Source organism: Podarcis bocagei (assembly GCF_964188305.1).
Source record: "Podarcis bocagei genome assembly, chromosome: 3".
NCBI lineage: Eukaryota > Metazoa > Chordata > Lepidosauria > Squamata > Lacertidae > Podarcis > Podarcis bocagei.
The window spans coordinates 81,722,977-81,731,034 of record NC_138127.1 but is presented as its reverse complement, the minus strand read 5'-3'; the positions used below and the strand labels follow the sequence as shown (position 1 = coordinate 81,731,034).

Here is an 8,058-nt window from a genome sequence, read left to right as displayed (position 1 = left end):
TGAATAAAAAGGTTGTCTGGAGAAGCCCCACTGTTCACATTCCTTCTTTCTTTTACGCTTTCTTTCTTCTGACATTTCCTCTCCTGGCTTGATTCTGCTCTTAGCAAGCTTTGTGTTTTAAGAGAGTGCCAGGCATGCACACTTTTAATGCTTCCACCCTGATGCTGTCATCCTTGTCAAATATCTGGAAGCTTCTTTGCCAGAGTGCTGCTGACATAAACTCTGGCAGAGTCCAGGAAAAAACTGTGCTTTCCCTACAGGGCCAGAAGAAGGAACTGAGAAGCTGATTGCCACCCATCAAAGTGTCTGCAAGGAATCCTTAGGAATGACCCACATGTCACTTTCCAACTTGCAGTCTGCTGAGATATGTTGGAAAAGTGCCCCAAACATGCTTTAAAAGTGTAATAATATGGTTATAGCCAGAGTAAACCTAAGCTTGTGTACTCAAAAGTAAGTCCTATTGAGTTCAATGAGACTTATTCCAGCATTAGCATGCATAGGATTACAGCCTATAAATTGTGTGTGGCAAAGATCATCCTCTACTAGGGCCTCAGACTTTTTACTGTACAGTACATGCTCTTTCTGGCTTTACAGAGGCATGTGGCTGCAAGTGTTATTAGCTTCTTCCACACATGAGATTTTGAATACAAGAAGGAAAAAAGCAAAGAGAGAGGGAGAGAAACATTGCAAGCAGGTGCTAGTGATTTTAATTTTATCCATTTGTTTTGCTTTCTCAAGGCCTATTCATAACACCACATTGACACAACGGCAGAGTAGGCCATGAGTCAGATCTAGTTCAGGGGAAGTGGATAATGTGACTTCCTGATCACAAACAAAACTCAACTTGTATTTAGCTGGAATACAAACAGGGTACATTTATGCTTCTTGGGCAGCTGTTTCATTTCTCCGTTATCACTTTAAACAAAGCACACCCAGGGACAGACATACCTTGTATGTGTGTTCAGGCAACTAGTGACCTACATGATGGCGGCTGGAGAAGGAGGAGAGGACAGAGGGTGAAGAAAGAGCTGTGAGTGGAGGGTGGCCCTTTCCCCATCCTTTGGACCCCCTGGAGAACTCAACAAACCTGGATTAGGGTGTGGAGAGTACAGCTGAATGGGGCACAGCTGCGTGCAGCCTGAGGAAGTACCATTCACCTTGGGCCTGCCCATAAAAAGCAAGTCTATACAGTGAGATATTAGGGTGATGTCTGCTGTTTTCCAGGAACTCCTCTTGTGAGACATTTGTGGGTGAGTTGAGAGTTTGTTTGGACCCTGGGTGAGACGTCAGAGGCTGAGAGGGAGGGAGTACCAGAAGGAAAATGAATTAATATTGATTTGCATATGTTAGTAACTTTGCATTAATATAACATTTTTATATGTAGCTGTGTATCTTTGTAATATTTCATTTAAGTTGTCTGTTGGCGCTTCCGTTTTTTTGTATACCACTTAGAGATGTTTTAAAAATATTAAGCAGTATAGAAATTCATGGGGCTCTTCCGATGGCAGCAAATACTGTACTTCCCCACCCCCCCTGGGTAGAAAGAAGTGTGTCTTGACACTCTGTGTAGCTGCCCCCTGTTTCTGGGACCAATATTGATTTACTTCAAAACATGTTAAGAAAGAATTGCATTCCTTTGAGTTTAGCCAGAGGGGAGAATTAATTGCTCTGATGGGCCTGAAGATGAGGAAATGGAAAATAAATGAAGGTTTAGGGAGGGTGGGTTATTTTTTTAAAAAAACAACAGGAAAGACAATTTGGATTTGAGCACTACATTTGTATCAGATCCTACCTGATTTCAGGGTCCAGGTAGCTTCATATGGAGAGAGGTGGTCCTTGAGATATTGTGGTCCTGAGCCATGGTGTCAGAAACACTCTCAACTCTGAACTCGGTGCCACAATAGGGTAAGATGTTGTTCGGCTCCAGCGTTTTGGGAGGCAGTAGTTGAGAATCCCTGAATGGGTACGCTATAACGCCTTGCTTCTGACTTTGGTGCTCTTACATCTTCCTAGAGAAATGAACTTCTGAAGTAGCTAAAAACTGCCCATTTTCCTGCCCTCTCCCTGTAGGCCCAAGGTGTCCAGAAACAAGTGCAAGAGGTGTGAAGGAAGCAGCTTAGTCTCTAAGGCTCAGAGAAGGCAAGTGAGTCGCCCATGACAGCAAGGAAGAGCAGCAGTAGGCCTCAAGGCTTTGAGAGTAGGCCCCTTGCAGGAAAGTGGGGCTCACCAGAAATGCCTACCCTTGATGGCCCTGAAATTTTGAGGGCAGCCAAATGAGGATGCAGTAAAAACTGCCAGCGCCAGAAGTCTAATGTGTGGTGAGTTTTTGACCATATCTTAAGCAGTCCTGCCAGGCTATGTCCACTTCCCCTCACCTAGGTTTTTGAGCCTATTGTTCCAACCCGCAGTCTACATGTGAACTTCTGTGTCTGAGGAGCTCTGAGGTGCTCCATCTAACCTCTCTTCGGTTCCTATACCAACAATCTAGGAACTTTTACCACTTTATAACTAACCTAAGTTTTATTGCCTGTGCAACTTCTGTGAAGCACTTGAACCTGACTGTAATGAGTATGGGTTGCTCGTGCGTAAGTTGCCGCCTTTCCTGGCTATGTTGTCTTGTTGGACTTTTCTGTCTGGACAGCCCTTCACTTCGTGGCTGCCTCAGTCGCTAGCAGAATCCGTCAGTGGGCGTTTCTTAAACCTTTTCCAACATAAAAGTTGTTTGACGCCCAGTCTCCTCCTACTCTCCCTGCGCGGAAGTCTTCTGCGCAGTGTGGGCGTGGGTAGCGGAGGGCCCGTACTCTCCCCGCTGGTGAAGAGTCCTGGAGCACTCTCGCCGATTCCCCCATCTGCCCCCCTTTATCCCTGGTGTAGCGCTGATTTGTTTCCCCATCTGCTGAGCTGCCTTTCTCCCTGCTGGGCCCTTCTCCAGCATCATTTGAGAGCCTCCCCTCCGCCTCTAGCTCCGATGTCAGTTCCCTGACACTGACCTTTGAAGGGTTTGTAAGCAAACCATTTTTTTTAACTTAACCAAAAGTGTGTTCTTTTCTTATGCTGGGGGAAAAGGGAAACTTTGGGAAGAAACCTTTTTAAAGGGGACATTTTTGAACTTACTTAAAGGGACTTATTTTAAAGGTCTAACGGTCTGTGTCTCCATGCTTTCCTTTGCTGTATATTTTATGAATTTAAATCTCTGCTGGGTTTCTCTCACCAAGGAGTACTTGCCCCAAGCTTTGATCTTGGCATCCAGAAATTCTCCTTTATATATTTTTTTCCTGCACCAACAAGACTAGCCATCGATTTGGAAGGCATATCTCACACAATATGGAATTTAAGAATTTGTGAAGTTCTTCAACTGGGGTCCCCAATATGACATCCTTCTAGGTGCTACAAAAGTTCCCTTAGAGGGATGTCATATTGGGGACCCCCAAAAAGTGCCTGTTTATTATGGGGCATGGGGAGGGTGTCTCCTTTTTTGCCTGGTTATTTGTTTTGGAGAGGTGTTTTGCATGGGGTGTTGGCATGGGGTGTTCTGAGCATCGCTATTTTTAATTTTGTGATTTCTATTAGCATTTCTTATATTTCCAAATGTGCTCTTTCATGTTGCTAAGTAAAGTTACTTCATGAAAGTAACATCTTCAAATGAGAACTATTGGTAGGCGCAGAGGGCAGGAAAGAAGCTATTTTTTATTCTGTTTTGCATGTGATATAGAAACCTGTATTGGGGGCGGGGGAATCCAAAACATCTCATTTCTGTAGTACAGAAAAGCATCCCATTATCCAAGTGCACTGGAGCTCTTTTTAAACACCAGGCTCAGGGCTCTTTTTTTAATAAAAGAAAAAATTGCTTTGAGCAAATACTGTAGAATTTTTTTTGAAAGTGAGAAATAATGTTAATGTGGAGAAGCTACCAACATAAGCCTGAATATGATAAACCAATTCATTCATCTTTAAGGAACAGTTTTATTTAACACAATTAATGCTGAAACAAATATTTAGAGTGAACTTTGGATTTGATCAGTTCTGTGTATTTACATGATATGAATTTGATTTGGGGTGTTTATCCAAGTGACACAAGTCCAACTATAGTTATCTAAGCAGCTTGGGCAACGTGCAAAATGCTCAGATAATGTGAGGACTGCTGATATGCTGATCTATGGCTCCATGGATGTCACACAGGACACATAATGAGCCTATGAGTAATGAGAATATCCTATCTGCAAAGATTAAAAGAGAGATATTAATGATCACAGTTTGTGGGCTGGTGGAAATATTATTCACCCTATGTGCAGGGCACAGAAATGTCCTTACAGTGGTGATAAGCACAGGGGAAAGAATGTTTTGAATTCACAGTATTAGGATAGATTGAAGCTGCATAGCAGCAGCACTGCTGCTTGAGGTATGCAACACAGAATAACAGCACATCTTAAGAAGGGCCGGCCCTACCATTGGGAAGTGTGAGGTGGCTGATTTTGGATGTCAGGAAAGGGCAAGTTTGTTGATTAATTAACCTTGTTATTGCAGTAGACACCAGGAAGCACCTATGTGATTTTCTGTGGGGTATTCTGCACCCTGATTTGGGGACAGGGGTGACATTTACTATTCTGTCTCTGGCAGAAAAATGTCTTGGTCTGCTTCTGATCATAAGAGTCACATAAATGTGATTCTTCCCAGGTTTTCTGAGATGGAGAGGGAAAAACTATGTATGCTATCCTAACCTCTTGAAGGAAGTGTCTGACTAAAATACATTTTAAGATGCTAACCAACCAGTTATGCTTATACAGCTGATCAAGATGGAGTGTGGCCTGAAACTTGCTGTTATTTTACAAATGTAATATGTTCTGATCTTCCAGTGTGGATCACTTTCCATACCCAAGACAAATTGATCCACTGTTTTAGTTGCTTCTTTTATAATCTAGGTGATTTCCTTTTGTATCTCCTTTTTCCCTTGAACCTCTGCCTGTTTGTCCAATATATCAGGCAAACAGATTCTGCTTGATCCGCCCCTTTTGTCAGGCACAATACCATCAAAGGCAGTGATTTGTGAGCTTGAGAGAGCAGAGACAATGTGTGCCTGGGTCACTGGTAATTAAGGAATGTCAGTGGTCAAGAAGGGCGAAAATCAGTTCAAGCCAAACTGAAGCATTTAGGTATTTTAGTGCTGCATCCTTTTAGGTCTCTCTCAGCTTATAAATATTAATTTAAAGACTACCAACAAGGACAGTAAACGGATTTAGGCATAAAACTTCCTGTCAGGAGTGATTTATGCCCAATAAAAGGAGAGCTGGATAGAGAAAGCCTGCTTCGCTAAGTTTATGATAGACAGTGAAACAGTGCCATCAAAATAAAAAGGATTCCACCATGTAGCTTGCTGTATGGGGTGCCTCCGTTCTTAATCAGCATCATGCGGGTGATGTTTTCTTATTTATTGTATTGTTTTCTTTCATAAAGACATCTGATGTGATATGGTTAAAGGTCTGGGGCAGTGTAAAGAATATAAGTGAGCTCTTATTTTTGTGTTCTTATTACCACGTGCAGGGCAATGCTAACTTATCCATTTTGATGTTTTCTTTTTGCTAGCTGAGTGTTTACATTGAATATGAGCACGTCAGCATAATTTTTGGAGACGTGCTTTGTCATAAAGTCAGCACCACCCAAAAAGGTGTCACTTAGGAACATAGGAAACCACATAGCAAGTCAGGCCACTGCTCCAACTCTAGCTCAATATTGTCAATATTGGCAACAGATCTCCAGGGTTTCAGAGAGAGGATGTTCACAGCCCTACCTGGAGGTGCTGGAGATTGAACCTGAGGCCTTTTTGCAGGCAAAGCAGATGCTCTACCACTGAGCTTGAGACTCCCTACCAAATACCATTTGCAAAAGCACAAAAATAGACAGGTCAGGTAGATATGAAAAATTACTTTTATTATAAGTTATCTGGTGGGTAGAGACACGGGGCTGAATATTTTGCATGACTGCTTTGCTCTCGAGTGTGACTGCTTTGCTGTTAGAGGGAATGATTTTAAGGCCTGGTTTATAAGCGTCAGGAGCCACCCTGCTATGGCAGCTATTTGTGCTATGGATGATGGGGCCCATAAAAACATAATAATTGCCCTGCTGGATCAGACCAATGACCTGTCTAGCCTAGTATCCTGTTCCCCTTTATAGCCAACCTGATGTCCACAAACTAATCATGAGAGCAGGAATCCTCCCACAGCTACTCTGACGCAATGAATACAGTGGTACCTCAGGGTAAGAACTTAATTCGTTCCGGAGGTCCGTTCTTAACCTGAAACTGTTCTTAACCTGAGGTACCACTTTAGCTAATGGAGCCTCCCGCTACCGCCGCACGATTTCTGTTCTCATCCTAAAGCAAAGTTCTTACCCGAGGTACTATTTCTGGGTTGGCAGAGTCTGTAACCTGAAGCGTCTGTAACCCGAGGTACCACTGTATTTAGATGCATAGTGCCATAGGTCTTGGAGGTAGCATATACAGTAGCTACCATGACTAGTACCAATGAATAGGCCTATCCAGTCTTGGTTCAATCTCCTTTTAAAGTTGGTGACCATCGCCACATCTTGTGGCAGTGAATTCCATAGGTTAACTATGGCCCCATGTTGTTTGACAGATTAGGTGTGTTTTAAACTGTTGGCTGCTTTGATAACATTTTTTTGGTAGGGGAAAAAGTGGTATATGATGCAAATAAAAAAGTAAAAGGCTAACACTCTGTTTTTCCATAGTTTGTCTTGCTGAGACTTGAAATTCTCAGGACTCCTCCCAAAGATCTGCTTATCAGCATTCTTGTTTCCAGTTGCCACCCACTATTCAGCTGGACATATGAATCAAGCCTAATCCTTCTTTCTTTCTTTTTTTGCGGGATGTATGTTGAATCAAGAGGGACAAAATTTACAAGTGTTTCCGCTATGCAACTTTCACATTCATTCCAATAAGGCTTTTTACAAGTGGCACAAATAAGCTTTGCCAAAATGAATGAAAACTGTGTAGCAGCAGAGTTTTCACCCTAAATCAGGGCTGCAGCATTATTCTTGGCCTCTGACTGCAGAACGATTTCTGGGCTTATTGTGCCGCAGAATTTATTAACCTTGATAATCAAATTCACTCCCCTGGGGTGTTGCTTTGTTGAATGAAGTCACTTGTTCTTGCGTTATGGGAACAACAGTGAAGTCAATGAAATCTGACCACAAACCGACTTATTATGAAATTTCCTGACAACTGATTTAATGGCTTGGTCAGAAAGCAAAGTTATATGGCCCTAATTCCCTTGAAAAAGTAATTTTGTTTACAGCAGGTTCACCAAGGCTGTTTATTTTTAGAAGACATGTGGGACTGGCAACAAAACGATGCAGTGTATTCTCGCTGCCAGCCAGGCAACGGCCAAGCTTTCCACTAAGGTGCTCCATTCTATCCATCCTCCTTCTAGTGTTCCAGTTTTCTTTTCCAAGTGATTCTCAATGTTCTGTGGCTACCAAGCATGTTCAGTCTTCCTTCGGCTGTGTGTAGGCTTGCAGGGGTGGGGGTAGTTCCCTTAAGACTATTATTATTATTATTATTATTATTATTATTATTATTATTATTATTATTATTTTATTTTTGTTGTTGTTTTAAATAGTTTTTATTGATTTTCTTTCTTGCAACAAATATCCAAGTCCCCCCCTCCCTGTTAACTTCCCTCAACTTCCATTTCTGGTTTGTTACATCAAATGGTACAGTCTACTGCTTATATATGATACTATGTTTTCCCATTTTTATATTTCTTGTTCTCTGTAAATAAAATTGTAAATGTTTACAGTATTTAAATCCTGCCAGTGAGTCCATTTTTTTTTGTTTTTTGTTTCTGCAAATATGTTGTAAAGGGTTCCCATTCTTTTTCAAAGTTACTATTGTCCTTTTCATGCAACTTGTCCATTAATTTTGCTAACTCTGCACAGTTCACCAACTTTTCTTACCACTGTTCTTTGGATGTTCTTTGGTCTTCCAGTTTTGTGCTATTAAAATTCTTGCTGCTGTTGTAGCATACATAAATAATGTCTGCTTTT

At 41.8% G+C, this 8,058-nt stretch overlaps 1 long non-coding RNA gene across 3 annotated transcripts in view; it reads left to right on the top strand.

Moving 5' to 3' along the window:
• Window positions 1-893: 893 nt before the first annotated feature.
• The window catches only part of LOC308582719, a 45,218-nt gene continuing 38,053 nt past the window's right edge, over window positions 894-8,058 (top strand). The window contains exons 1-2 of one of the 3 annotated variants that reach the window (XR_014005798.1): window positions 894-1,030; window positions 2,071-2,318. This is a non-coding gene — a long non-coding RNA (uncharacterized lncRNA). The other 2 variants (XR_014005799.1, XR_014005800.1) reach the window with 2 other exon arrangements.